Source organism: Oryx dammah, unplaced genomic scaffold (genome assembly GCF_014754425.2).
Source record: "Oryx dammah isolate SB20612 unplaced genomic scaffold, SCBI_Odam_1.1 HiC_scaffold_18, whole genome shotgun sequence".
NCBI classification, from domain to species: Eukaryota; Metazoa; Chordata; class Mammalia; order Artiodactyla; family Bovidae; genus Oryx; species Oryx dammah.
The window spans coordinates 91,624,512-91,638,879 of record NW_024070202.1 but is presented as its reverse complement, the minus strand read 5'-3'; the positions used below and the strand labels follow the sequence as shown (position 1 = coordinate 91,638,879).

General features: G+C 44.0%; 1 protein-coding gene across 1 annotated transcript in view; it reads left to right on the top strand.

Moving 5' to 3' along the window:
• GRM8 (glutamate metabotropic receptor 8) overlaps positions 1–14,368 on the top strand; it is an 866,927-nt gene that overhangs the window by 151,900 nt on the left and 700,659 nt on the right. The gene's annotated exons all lie outside the window — the stretch shown is intronic.

Below are 14,368 nucleotides of genomic sequence, written 5' to 3'. Positions count from 1 at the left end.
CATCAAGAGGCTTTTTAGCTCCTCTTCACTTTCTGCCATAACGGTGGTGTCATCTGCATATCTGAGGTTATTGATATTTCTCCCGGCAATCTTGATTCTGACTAGTGTTTCTTCCAGCCCAGCATTTCTCATGATGTACTCTGCATAGAAGTTAAATAAGCAGCGTGACAATACACAGCCGTGACGCACTCCTTTTCCTATTGGACAAGTCTTATTCCTTGATCTGTCAGTGGTACTCAGGTGTGTCTCTTCGTAGACGACCAGTGTCTGACTTGCTCTTCAGCTTCAGCCCCTGTCCTCCCTGGTCGCTGCCACCCAGCACCATCCATGGCCTTGGCAGCAGTTTCAGCTTTGTTCAGTCCCTGAGTCTTAAAACAGAGCCAAGAGCTTGTCCCGACCTCAGCTTGCAAGTTTCTGGGCTTTGGAATGAGTTTACCATGGTGGGCCCTGTGCCTGGTGGTCCCAGAGTAAGCTTTGGGCCCCCTTCTACATCCCTGTACACTCACAGTGCTGTCCCACCTTGACTCAGCCTCTGCATCCCTGGGAACGGGGCTCTGCCTCAGACGCTGGCCTCTGAGGTTGAACCATAACGCACTGCCTATCCCTTGTCAACTCGTTCGCCTGACTGGGTGGAGGTGACTGGTCCTCTGTGGGACTCATGCAGTTGTTGGGATCTGACTGCGTGAAGCCACATTTGTCCCAGTCCTTTAGATGGAATTTGGGTTGTGGACTACCCAGTTTTTCCTGAGGGATCAGCTTCTGTAACCAGGTTAGCCAGCCCCATTTGCCCTTGAACTTGCCAGCTGGGCTCTGCTTGTAGAGCTTATAACTGAATGCCTGTGCCATGGACAAGAGAGTGCTTTCCCCCTCCCCCCCGTTCTTAGCCCCAAAGAAATTACATTCTTTTCTTTCCCTTTCTAAAGTAATTTTCTTGTTCAAGCTCTTCTGTTTGGAAACTCCAACCCTAGATGAGAGCTTTAAGGTGCCATCCGCACTTTACTGTGTTGCTAGAAGAACATAATATAAAACATCTTTCCACAGAAATGAAGCAACATCAGAATCCATTTATGTGACTTTTTTGTAGGTCCTGAAAGAGCTGGCCTGAGAGTGAGGAGTGTTTTCACAGTTTCCTTCATGACTTATCTGCGAGGCAATAATTATGGTTTTCTTGAAAATAAATGGTTCAAGAATAGAGCAATCAGGAGGGTATAAGATGAATAGTTTATTGAAAAAAGGTGCCAATTATTTCAAGGGTCACATCCCTTGGCAAAACTGGGCCGCTCGATCTTTCTTCTCCAACAGCTGCATGCTTGACATATGCCAGGCTTCTTTCTTTGCTTCTTTCAGTGTTACCTGGTCAGAGTGATTTCATGATTCATCGGGGACCCCACAAGGGGAAGGCTGGAGACAGAAAGCAAAGTGAAACTCAAGTCAGCACATTTTGTTTCTTGTTAACAGCTCTGGGAAGAGGTTTGGTCGGGAAAGGAATTTTAAGTGATGATTTAAACATATCTCCTGGCAGTTCCACGAGTGAGGAAAAAAACTGCCTCTTGTAGTGGCTCAGACATACTTCTGAAGCAGTGGTACTCAGGGTCACGTGACTCCAGGGCCACATTTACGTCATGAATCAGTGCTGGCACCTGCAAAATGGGCTATTAAGGGAAAGAAGAAAGTGCCAAGTATACTGTTAGTCTTTCATGTTGAGTATCTTGGAAGGTTTTCCAGGTGGCTCAGTGGTAAAGAATCTGCCTGCCAATGCAGAATACACAAGGGATGCAGGTTCGATACCTGGCTTGGGGAGATCCCCTGGAGGAGGAAATGGTGCCCTACTCCAGTATTCCTGTCTGGAAAATCTCATGGACAGAGGAGCTAGTGAGCTACAGTCCATGGAGTCACAAGAGTCGGACACGACTGAGCAACTGGGCACAGACGTTGTGGAGTCTCCTATCTTTGTGCTGTGCTTAGTCACTCCAGTCATGTCCAAGTCTTTGCAACCCCATGGACTGTACCCTACCAGGCTCCTCCATCCATGGGATTTTCCAGGCAAGAATACTGGAGTGGGGTGCCATTTCCTTCTCCAGGTGCATCCCTTCAGAGTGGGCTTGCCATGATGCCAGGGGGATCCTACGATGGATGGAGATATTCATGGGTGCTGATGTGACATTTCATTCAAGAAATATTTGAGCACCTTGGGCTTGATTGGTGGTCCAGGGGTTAAGAATTTGCCTGCCAATGCAGGGGGCACGGGTTTGATCCATGCTCTGGGAAAATCCCACGTGCCACAGGGCAACTAAGCCCTAAGTGGTTGCAACTAAGCTTTGCAACCACTGAAAACTGCAAGCCCTAGAGCCCATGCTCTGCAACAAGAGAAGCCACCACCACGAGAAGCCGCTACTAGAGAGAAGCCCCTGCTCTTTGCAACTGGAGAAATCCCGTGTGCAGCAAAAAAGACCCAGCACAGCCAAAAATATATAAATGAATAAATCAAGAGAAATATTTGAGCACCTACCATACGTTGGGACCCCATTCCAGGAGGTTAGAGCATGGCGCTGGGTGAGTCCCATCTGATTTCTGCCCTTGTAGGCTTTCTAGTCAAGCTTACCATCTTCACAGATGGTAAGCTTACATCTTACCATCTTAACATCTTCACATGTTCTTTTAGTCTCCTATCTCTGTGCTGTGCTTACTCACTCCAGTCATGGCCAACTCTTTGCAACCCCATGGACTGTACCCCGTCAGGCTTCTCTGTCCATGGGATTTCCCAGGCAAGAATACTGGAGTGGGTTGCCATTCCTTCTCCAGGGGATCTTCCCAACCCAGGAATTGAACCCAGGTCTTCCGACAAGCCTACAGTGTGAGATGTCTCCAACTGAGAGTCCATGAAAATAATGAGAGAGAGTTTTTATGTGTCACATTGACAAGTTGATTCCTTAGGTGTCTTGGAGATGCCAGCATTCAACTGAGGTGTCCAAGGCATGCTGGGGGAAGGGATACATATATGAAGTAGAAGGGTGTCTTCTGGGGCACAGAGAGGGATAGATCTGACTTGGGAAACTCACCAGGTACAGATGTTTGCAAGCAACCACAGATGCAGGGGGCACAAATGTGGATTTTATTCTCAAGCAATGGAAAGTTTTTGAAGGGTTTAGAGAGTGGCATAGTACAATTTAGATTTTAAGAGGATCATCTGCAAAAATAAGATTATAGGGTCAGGATTGAACCAGAACACGAGTTAGAAGTCTCTTGGGATTGACTTGGACTAGGATGGGGTAAAGGGAGGGAAGTGTGTGAATTGGTATAGGTATTGGTAGGATCAAAGTCCCAGGCTTGGGAAAATGAGGTGACTTAATGCTACAGGGATCTAAGCCATTGAAAACTTGTTGGTCAACAGCAGAAGGTGTCCTAGATTGTCCTTAGGGTGGAATGGATGTGTCCCAAATGACTATATGATTCCCTTAAAAGAATGATTCAGGGGTGGGAGACCAAGTGAATTATTTCCTGGCAAAATTTTATTCCAACTAATGCTTCAGTGAAAAAGAGCTAAAAAGTTGTGTCCCCCATGTTGTTGTTACTTAAAAAAAATACATAATCCATTAGAGATCTTTATTGCTATTCTTATGGTATTCTAGGAGGACCTGAAGTTTTCTTGTTAATTGTTCTAAATATTTTCCTCTTAACTCACATTTCTTGTTGCCTCCATACCCTTGTGTTACTGATTCATTTTAAGTCTCATTAATCATGCAGCTTTCTGAACATTTTTGTGCTTTCATAATATAAGGGTTATTTTGGAAACACTTCTGGGTCCACATAGCCAAGGGTCATAGAAATGGGTGATTTGACACACTGGTCTCTAAAAATTAGGTGTAGTGTGGCTTTCATTAAAGCATGTAAAATTATGACTTGACCTAATTACTTTTGATTTGTAAATTTGTAAATGCACCATATTCTGTTAATGTGAATATTTGCTACCAAAGTCTCTTTCCTTCTCTCTGTCTTATTGTCCCCATGTCCAAGTTTGTTCTTAGATAATTTCTTGAAAGGGGAGGGAACTATTAGTGCTTACTTTATAGGTACAGTATAACTGAATTTTCACTAGGCTATGAGGCATATATTGTAATACCTCTCTTACAGATGGGAAAACCAAGGCTCAAAAAAGGTACACAGCAGTCCAAGATAACCTAATTTATTAGTAAGTGGTAGCATGGGATACAAACCCAGAGTTCTCTGATTCCAAAATTTGTATTCTTTTTACTACCTCTTGCTATTTCTCTTTGAAGTTTGCAGAGTTTGGTTTCTTTAGTCATTTCCCATCCTTGTCCTAGGAAGCTGCAGGGAGGACAGAGACCATGCTCTCTCAACAGTCTGGTGTCTTGGTGCTCCTTCACTCTCCCCACACTCAGTGTGTTTTTGTGCTGTACTTATGATCTGAGCATTTTCTAATGCACCTGCGTGGATCCTCTTCCATTTTCTGGAAATGCTGCATCCCGCATGTCTGCCTGGAGCTATTTTCATTCTTTAAAACCCAGCATTAATGATATTTCCTTAGTGAAACCTTCCTAGATTCCCAGAAGGCATTAGATGAGCTCTTTTCTGCAGTTGCAACCCTCTGTATACATACACTGTTAGTGAAGAAAGTAGTTGACCTGAAACAAGTACATATTCTTCCAGCCAAGACAGGCTTATTTGGAATCAACAGAGAATTACAGTTTGGGGTCTGCAACCATGGCAAGCTATAGGCAGGTCCCCACAGGGCAAGGGAAGAAGCACACTCTTATAGAGGAGAAAAGGAAGAGGCCTCTAGTAAAAAGAGTCGATGGCTTTTCATTGACTGAGTCTTAGCCAGGAGAAGAATCTTTCTTCCTGTTGCACTGTGCTCTCCTCATGGGGCACAAGGCTTGCTGCTTCTGGCCTCCCAACTCTCTTTTGTTGATATTTATGTTTATTAACATTTTTACTAAAACATTTATTTCATGGTTTCAGTCAAGACTCAAGCCAACAAGAAAATTGGGGGTGGTTCACAGTCTCAGAGTAACTCTGACCTCAGGTCGGTTTAGCTCCACATTTTAAAGTGAACTGACAGGAATGCGTCCTGTTCCAGCTCTGGCGTCTGCTTTCTTGCAAGCTGGCTTTATCCTCAGGTTTCTTCCACATGGCAGGAGGAGGGTCACCAGCAGCTGTGTGCTTGTGGACTGCCAGCTTAGCAGCTGTATTCCTTTCCTAGAGCTGCCTTAGCAAATCACCACACTGTGTGACTTAGAACAGCAGAAATGTATTTTCTCTCCCACTGCTCTGGGGCCAGATCTGAAATCCAGGTATTAGCAGTGTTTGCTCCTTCTGAAGATTCTGAGGGATGGTCTGTCCCATGCTACTCTCATGGCTTTTGGTGACTGCCAGCAGTTCCTGGCATTCCTCAGTTGGTGGCTGCCTAACTTGGATCCCTGTGTCTGTGGTCACACCACCTTTCTCTCTCTCTGTGTTTGAGTCTTTTCTTTTTCCGTCTAAGGACACTTGTCATTGGGCTTAGGGTCCACTCTCATCCAGGTTGATCTCATTTTGAGTTCCTTCCCTTTGTTAAATCTGCAAAGACCCTTATTCCAAACTAGGTAACATTCTGAGTTCCAGACAGTTATTTCTTCTGGGGGAATACTGTCAACCTACTCTGGCAACTGTAGTGGGAAGGGTCTGCTTCTTTCCCATTGGTTCCAGCAGAGACCCCCGCCCTATTGGGTTTCAGTCCATCACTCAAGCAACCACTATGGCCTAAGGAAGACACTTTTCACAGTGACCAGGCGTAGGTCCCATGTCCGTCTGGAGCTGGAGAGAGGAAGGTAGGGAGAGCCCCAGTTGAAACACATGGTCAAAGCCACAGGGAAGCATCATTCCTCAAGGCTAAATTGAGGTGCCCTTCTAGAGCAAGGAGAAAAGGCTGCCAGACAGGAGAAGCGCTGTGCATAACGTGTGCTGTCCGTCTGTCGACCTCTCCGCCTCCCATCTAGACCATGACCTTCTCAGGGTAGCAGCAGCCTGGTCTTATTCACCAGTGCCTGGGGCAGGATAGAGTTCTATCAACATATGTTAAATTGTAGCTAAAATTTCCCTGAAAAATAAGATTTAAATGTAGCCATGAATCATAATATTTGTCAAAAATAGTTTTGGCCTCCGTCTAAATGATAACAAGCAAAGCAGTTTCAAGGACAAGGAAAGACTTCTGTTAAGTGTTCTCTGCTTTGAAAAAGCTCTGCCTTCTGTCCTGTGTCTCTCAGCTGAGCGTGTTGGCGACCGGAGGAATGAAGCGGAGGGCTTCAGGCTCATTGATGGTAACCATGTCCGCCTCCGCAGCAGGTCTCTCTGGCCAGATGCGCACTCTGCCCACCATCCCTCAGCACCAGTGGAGTCCAGCCTGTGAAAATAGCACAGTTCACATATGGCCAAAGAGCCGCCTTTTCAACCATGGGCCAGCTCTGACCACTAGCTGACTGGACGGCAGTCAGAGGAGTCCAGATTGTAAGGAAAGAACTAGAATATTTTGTTTGGCTGTTTTAAAACATGGCTGAACTCTTTATTTTCAAGAAGATATTTCAGTTCTTTTTATGGTTTCTTAAATCAATGAATTTTTAAATTTTTAAATTTCTGCATTAAAAAAAAACAAAAAAAAACCACCCAAATAGGATTCTCTGCAGGCCTGTGAGGAAGCCTGGAAGCCTGTGTGTTCTGTGTGTCTTCAAGGGAGAAAGGCACTTGAGAAAGCCCTGTTATTGAGAATTGACGTAAAAAGTGCAAATGTAACTGGCATATTGAAGAGCCTCCATGGTGTCACTTCTTTATTTTTAAAATGCAGCTCCTTTATTTTAAGCACATTCTTTAAGCAACATCTTTATTTTTTCTTCCTATTGGTTCTTGACGTATGATGGTCTAGCTCCTTCTATATCCTCCTCTAGAGGATATCTTGGCTTCAGACTCTTAGTCCTTCAGTGACTTCTAAATATATGAACAGTCTCATTTTTAGTTATTAAAATGGCCAGCCCAGTGGCGTACAGCTGAATGTCCACGAAATGGAAAATTTTCCCCTCCCACAGCTTGGAGCTGCTTTGGGCTGGATCCCTGCTGTGGCGAGGGGGTGGGGGGCTTTGCTGGCCGCTTCTCTGCTGCCCCTGTCCCCACACCCCCACCCCAGCCGCCTGGCTCTGCTTTAATATCTTGCGATAGTTACCAAAGTGTCGGCACAGGTGTTCCTGGAGTTGGCTGGCTACAGTACCCGTCCTTGATAGAGGATATTTTCTCCTCTATTTCCCCACTTTTTTTTTTTGGTTTTGTTTTTCCTTGGAGGAACTTTGGTTTTCCTCCTGGCTTCTGGCATTGGGCCCTCCATGTGGGCTGACATATGCTTTGGGTCTTGATCTCAGCAGTGTGAACTTGTAAGTTCAGCTTTTTTCCCGCTTGTTTGTAGATGAAAAGCTGGAGGTGGGACTTGATTAATGAAGGTGGAACGGGAGCAGAACTCTGGCTTCTTTTATTTATGCCCCGACAGGAGCTGTCCCTAGGTCAAACTGGGCTGGATGTACGGCACATTGGCCGTGGGCCAGGCACTGGGATAGGCACTGGGCAGGGACAGATGGATGTGATGGGACAGTTACCCTTCAGGTGCATAGAGGCAAGTTGAGAGAAAGTCATTGCTCCACAGAAGTACAGATCAGGAGCTGTGTGAGTGCAGAGGGTGAGGTGATGGGTTCCTACCAGGAGCACTGGGGGAGGGCTTACAGAGGTGAAGCACTGGGTGAGGTTCTGAGGAAGAGGAGACGCATGTAGATGGAGGTGGGGGAGACAGATGTAAGCATTTCAAACAATGTTTCCTAGAACTAAAACTTTTCATTAATGAACACAATCTTGTGTGTTTATTAAGGAAAAGCTGTAATTATTAATCTTGTGTCTTTATTACTTCACTCAATATGGCAGTCTCCAAGGCCATCCATGTGTCTGCAGATGGCACTGTTTTTTTTCTTTTCTGTGGCTGAGTAGTATTCCATGGTATATATGGACTACACTTTCTTTTTCCATTCCTTTGTTGACGGGCATTTAGGTTGCTTCCTAATATCATATGGTATTGCTTATACATGGAATCTAGGAAAAGGGTGCAGATGAACTTATTTATTAAATACCAAACAGAAATAGAGTCATAGATGTAGAAAACAAACATGGTTACCAGAGGGTGAGGAGGGGAGGGATAAATTGGGAGATTGGGATTGACATAAACACACTGCTATATATAAAATAGATACGTAATAAGACCCTACTGTATAGCACAAGGAACTCTACTCTGTACTCTGTAGTGTCCTATATGGGAAAAGAATCTTAAAAAAAGTGGGTCTATGTATATGTAAACTGATTCATCTTGCTGTACAACTGAAACTAATGCAACATTGTAAATCAACTAGACTTCAATAATGTTTTTTAAAAGAAAGACAAATAATGTTAAAAAGATGGTTCGATGCATGATACTGGATGCCTGGGGCTGGTGCACTGAGATGACCCAGAGGGATGGTATGGGGAGGGAGGAGGGAGGAGGGTTCAGGATGGGGAACACGTGTATACCTGTGGTGGATTCATGTTAATGTATGGCAAAACCAATACAATATTGTAAAGTAATTAACCTCCAGTTAAAATAAATAAATTAAAGAATACAAAACCAAAAAAAGATTGCTTTGAAATTCTCAATTATAAAAATAAAAATTCATTTGCTTCCAGTGGCATATATGCCTATATTTTCCCCTCACTTCATCCCTGCTGTATTGATGGGCTTTATGTTTCTGAGTTCCTGACATTCTTGGTATGAATTATTTCATCCCATACCTTTTCCATGTTCCTGGTGATGGAGATTTGCCTTACTCTGTTCTTATCCTGAAACATTCAGTGGTCTGAATCACTGTCATTGGAACTGTGGTGTCTCCTTCACTAGCCTTCAGTAGCAACGATTCCTAAACAGGGGCCAGGATGGGTAGGTAAGTGAGTAAAGGAACAGAAACAGTTCTTAATATCCTCAGACTTAGTCAAGGTAATTGGGACTTGGAATCACTGTCTCCCTCAACAATTACCTTTTTCCCCCCTTTGTGTAGATACAACATGATTATGGCAAGGCTTTGTTTTAATGACTTACAAGATATAAGGTTTATTATAACCTCATGTCCCCCAGGGGCTTCCCTGGTGGCTCAGTGGTAAAGAATCTGCCTGCAGTGCAGGAATCACAGGAGACAGGGGTTTGATCCCTGGGTCAGAAAGATCCCTGGAGGAGGGCACGGCAACCTGCTCCAGAATTCTTGCATGGGGAATCCCATGGACGAGGAGCCTGGTGGGCTACAGTCCATAGGGTCGCAAAGAGTCGGACATGACTGAAGCAGCCGAGCCTGCATGTACGTGTGTCCCCCAGATTGTCAATGGTCTGTGCTCCCTGAGTTCTGTAAAGCTTGTCTCCTCTGTAATGAAGGTGGCTTGTGGTTCCATGTCTTATTTATTATAACAAACACAGACTAGTGTACACCCAAAGTTCCCCAGACTGCTCTCACCGTTCAGGTACTCATGTGCACAGCGTCTGGAGACAGCAAGATGACAGTTCAGCCTATCTCATTAGAAGAATCCATCCCCTAATCTTTTTTGTGTCAGAAGACCCTTTTGTTTGCAAGTATCTTGAAGTGCAGCTCAGTCTGCCTCTGTCCTTCTTCATTGTTCTAGCCATCATTTCTTCCTTGGTTACCACTTCTCCTTAGAGGCCAGGAAACTTTTTTTTTTTTAAACTCTTGAACAACAACAACAACAACAAAATCTTATACTCTTTCCTAGGGAAAATGGAACTGCTTGCTATATCTTGGTACCTTTGGTGATGTCTAGGGCCTGCATTATATTCTGAAATGATAGGCACTTTTTTTCACTAAGGGAACAACCACAAGTGTGACCTCTAGAAGGTCATATTCATGCTAAATACATGTATGAAGGACCTGGTCTCATATATACAGGTACTGGGCTGTTAGGTGTTTTTATTACCAAAATTAACAGAACACAGCCCTGTCTCCCAGGAATTTACATTCTAGAGAGGAAGTTACTTACAGTGGCTGGCAAATTCTCTATTGACACTCTGGGAGAGGAGGGATGAAATTATTTTGCCCAGATCTCAGGAAACACTTTGACAAAATAATCATTTTGATCTGATTTGAGGAGAAAGGGAGCTGGCATTTGAGGCAGAAGGAAATAGCACTTGCAAAAGTTTAAAACCAAGAGAAGCTATGGCTTTGTTAATGAGAGAGTGCAGCTATTTTTAGTAAAGGGGGACTGCAGTGAGTGGGGGGTGGTTTACTGAAGGGGTGACAGGAGATGAGACTGGGAAATAAATGAGGACAGGATTGTAAAGGACCTTTTCACCAGACTAAGGAGATGGGGCTATTGAGGGATTTAAAATAGGGTAGCAGCATGACCAGATTTGTGTTTTAGGAAGATCCCTCTGACAGTAGGTTGAAAAATGGATGGAGAGACTCAATTCATCTGTAGGCAGCAAGATGAGTTAGTAGGTTATTGCAATAGTCCAGGCAACAAGCGACAAGGTCTTAAATAAAGCTGTGGTAGTGAGGATGGAGGGAAGGTGATAAATAGGAGCCCTGTTAGGAAGTAGAATCAATAGGTCTTTGCAAGCAATTAGATATACAGAATGAGGAAGAAGGAAGAGTCAGGGATAACTCCCAACCTCCTGGTTTGGACACCTAGGTAGAGAATTCTGTGGTTAACCAAAATGAGAAAAATGAAAGGGAATGTTTTGCAGTGAACTAATAATTTAAAAAAAAAATTATTCTTGAGTACTCCATTGTGTTAAGTGCACAGATATGATGGTCAATTTTATGTCACCTTGGCTGGGCTGTGGTGCCAAAATAGATAGTCATACATTATTGTGGATGGTTCTGTGAGTTTTTTAAGTAATTGACATTTTAATCAGTGGACTTCAAGTAAAGCAGATTGCTCACCCTAATGTGGGTGGGCCTCACCCAATCAGTTGAAGGCCTGGATTGAACAAAAGATTAACTTTCCAAAGCAAAGGGGAATTCTGCAGCAGGCAGTCTTCAGACTTGAACTGCACCATGGGGAGCTTTTTCATGGATCTCCCGCCTACTGATCCACTCTGCAGATTTTGAGTTTGCCAGCTTCCATTATTGCATGAACCAGTTTCTTAAAATAAATCTCTATGTGTTTATACCTCCTACTGATTCTGTTTCTTTGAACCTGGACTATACAACAGGCTTTGGGGCCATGCTACATGGCTCTGAATCCTTTTCTGGCCATTGCCTGGTGATCTCACTGTATGACAACATTAGTGACTTAGAGGCCAACTTGCTTCATTTGTAAACTGAGAATAACAATAGTCTTCACTTCTATTGTTCTTGTGATGATTAAAAGAGAAAATCCATGTAAAGTTTTAATCTTAGGGTCTAGCAGGCAGTAAGCTCTTAAGAAATGCTTTCCATTATTATAACCAAGGAAACATTTACACATTAGTGTTAATGACTAATAACAGCTCAGATTGTTACTTTTCCCAGGAGGGATTTATGTGATAATAGGGATCAGAGTTTTCCATTAGAAGAATTAGCCTCTTAGCTTAATGCTTTGCTCATTGAACTCAAAGGTAAATATTCATTGAATGGCTGAATTACTTCCCAATACCAATAAGTGGAATCAGAGACACACAGCAGGTTAGAAAGGGAGAAACTGAGGCCCAGGGAGATGAATGACTTAGTAAAGGTCGTAGAATGAGTTAGTGGAAAATCTAGTACCAGGACTCAGGTGCCCTAGCTCTTGTCTTATGCCCTTTCTCTTGGAGCAAAGCACACCCCTTCACTGAAACCACACCTTGTGACCCATCTCCAGGCTGCCAAGTTAGCCACTTGCATAGAGAACTGTATTTTATACCCTTCTTTGTATAGCGAAGTGCTTGACGGTCATCTGGTAGCTGGTTGGGTACAATCCTTAAAGGGCTTATTCCTAAATGGACCAAAATATGTAAAGGCATTAACATTTTGAAAACCAGAAATGTCTTCAGGGGCTTCCCAGGGGGCTCAGTGGTAAAGAATCCGCCTGCCGGTTCAGAAGACGCAGGTTTGATCCCTGGTCCAGGAAGATCCCACATGCTGTGTGGAGCGACTAACCCCATGCGCCACAAGTATGGCGCCCACGCACTGCAACTCCTGAATCCCCTACAGCCCGTGCTCCTCAACAAGGGAAGCTGCTGCCGTGAAGAGTAGCCCCTGATCGCTCCAACTAGAGAACTCATGCAGCAACGAAGACCCAGCACAGCCAAAAATAAATAGATAAAATTTTTTTTTTAAAAAAGAGATGTTTTCAGGCTTATCAGCCTATACGAATAAGAAACAAAAGGAGACAGAGTCGTATATTTTGTTCTCTTTCTTTTCTGGTCCTGTCATTTGCACATGTAGGTGTGGTCAGTGTGGACACACCAATTGCACATGTGGGTGTGGTCAGTGTGGACACACCATTTGCACTTGTGGGTGTGGTCAGTGTGGACACACCAATTCTTTGTTTATTCTCCCTGAGTCTCCTGTCGTTTAACCTCTTTTCTACTCATTCTTATGAAATTGCTGTCTTGGAGGCTATCCCTCAGAGGCCAGGTCCAAGGCCTTCACCAGCTCTTCCTCCTTGACTCTTCATCTTTCACTGTGACTGATATCTTCTTCTTCTGGAAACTGTCTTCTGTAACAGTAGGCAGAGCTCCTTGAGCTATGTTTCTCTTTTCCTCTTGGCACCTTTACCTCCTCCTACCCCAGTGGTAATGTTTCTGAAGGCGCTGTTCTTGGCACTCTCACTGAAGCTTTCACTTTCAACCATCATCTGTGTGTTGATGACTCCCCAAATGAAATCTTCGCCCTGGTGTCTCATCCGTGCTCAAGATTCAAGCTTTCTTATTTATATTCATCCTCCCTTTCTCTCTCTTTCTCCTCCCCTCTCCTCCCTCCTGTTTTGGGCCAGGTACAGAGCTAGGTGCAGGGGTTACATGTGAAGATCACAGTTTTTGCCTTCAGAGTCCAGGTTAATGGAGGGGAGAGACAGGTGTTGACTCACACAATCACAACAGTCCGAACAATTGGAGAAGTACAGGTGAAGATGTGCCTAAGATGCTGTGGGAACAGAGGTAAAGTAAGGTCACTAACGCTTGACACTCTCTGGGTAGGGATGATGTCAGGCTTGGCTTTATGAGTTGCACTGTGAAGAATGAGAAGGCATTAGCCAGGAAAAACAGCTCTAGTGACCATTTTGTGCAATCACACAGGGATGGAGAGGCACGTGTTTGCAATGACAAGTTCTTTAGGGTGACTGGGTTACAGGTGACATGGAGCGCTATGTAGGGGCTGGGGTGATGGAGTGAGTAAGAGGGAATAGACTGTGACTATGGGCAAAGGCTAGCTTAGAAAGGACCTTCTGTGTTATTTTAGTTTTTTTTTTTTTAAACTGTCTGTTCAATATCTCTAATTAGCATCTCATTCTTATCATCTCTGTGACTGAAATGATCTTTTACTTCAAATATTTCTATTCACCACATTAAATCTCAGCTAATGAGGGGATACCTAGTGGTGGGTGTTTTGCTTACAGAATGAGCTTATTTCTGGTAAAGGGAAGAAAGGCTGCTTTTGCTAGCAAGCCTTGGACCTGATCCAAAACTGGCTGAAATAATAAGTGCATTTTTCTTCCTTTATAACGAGAAGGTTGGAGGCATGTCAATTCCATGGTTGGCTATGTCAGTGCCTGACTAAGGCAACGAGGGTTTTGCTTCTTTCTGCATTTCTGCTCTGCTGTTCTTAGCAGGTGAGTTTCTCATCATCCTCCTGCCCTCATTGTCTCATTGTAGGAGGTTCAAGTATCACATGGAGATGGCAACAGTGATAGGGAAACAAAGGCATTTTTCTCTTTAAGAATATCTTCATTTATTACTTTTTTTTTTGAGCAAAACCCTTTCTCAGAAACCTCCAGAACCACCTTATCCCCCGTCTCCCCCCGGCTGCTATGCATGATATTTTGGCCAGCATTCTGTCGTAAGCTTCTTCCTAATCAGTGGGAAAGCAGAAATACAATGATAGAGTTAGACTGTGCATGCTCAGTGGTGGCAGAGTTGCCACCGTAGGAACAGAGATTGGCTTGGGGTGAGGGAGGGGCTGTTTCTCATGTTCCTGATAGAAAGTGCCACAGTATATACAATGGAATATTACTCATCTAAAAGGCAGGAATTAGATTGGGTCATTTGTAGAGATGTGGATGGACCTAAAGTCCGTCATACAGAGTGAAACAAGTCAGAAAGAGAAAAACAAGTATCCTATATTAATGCATC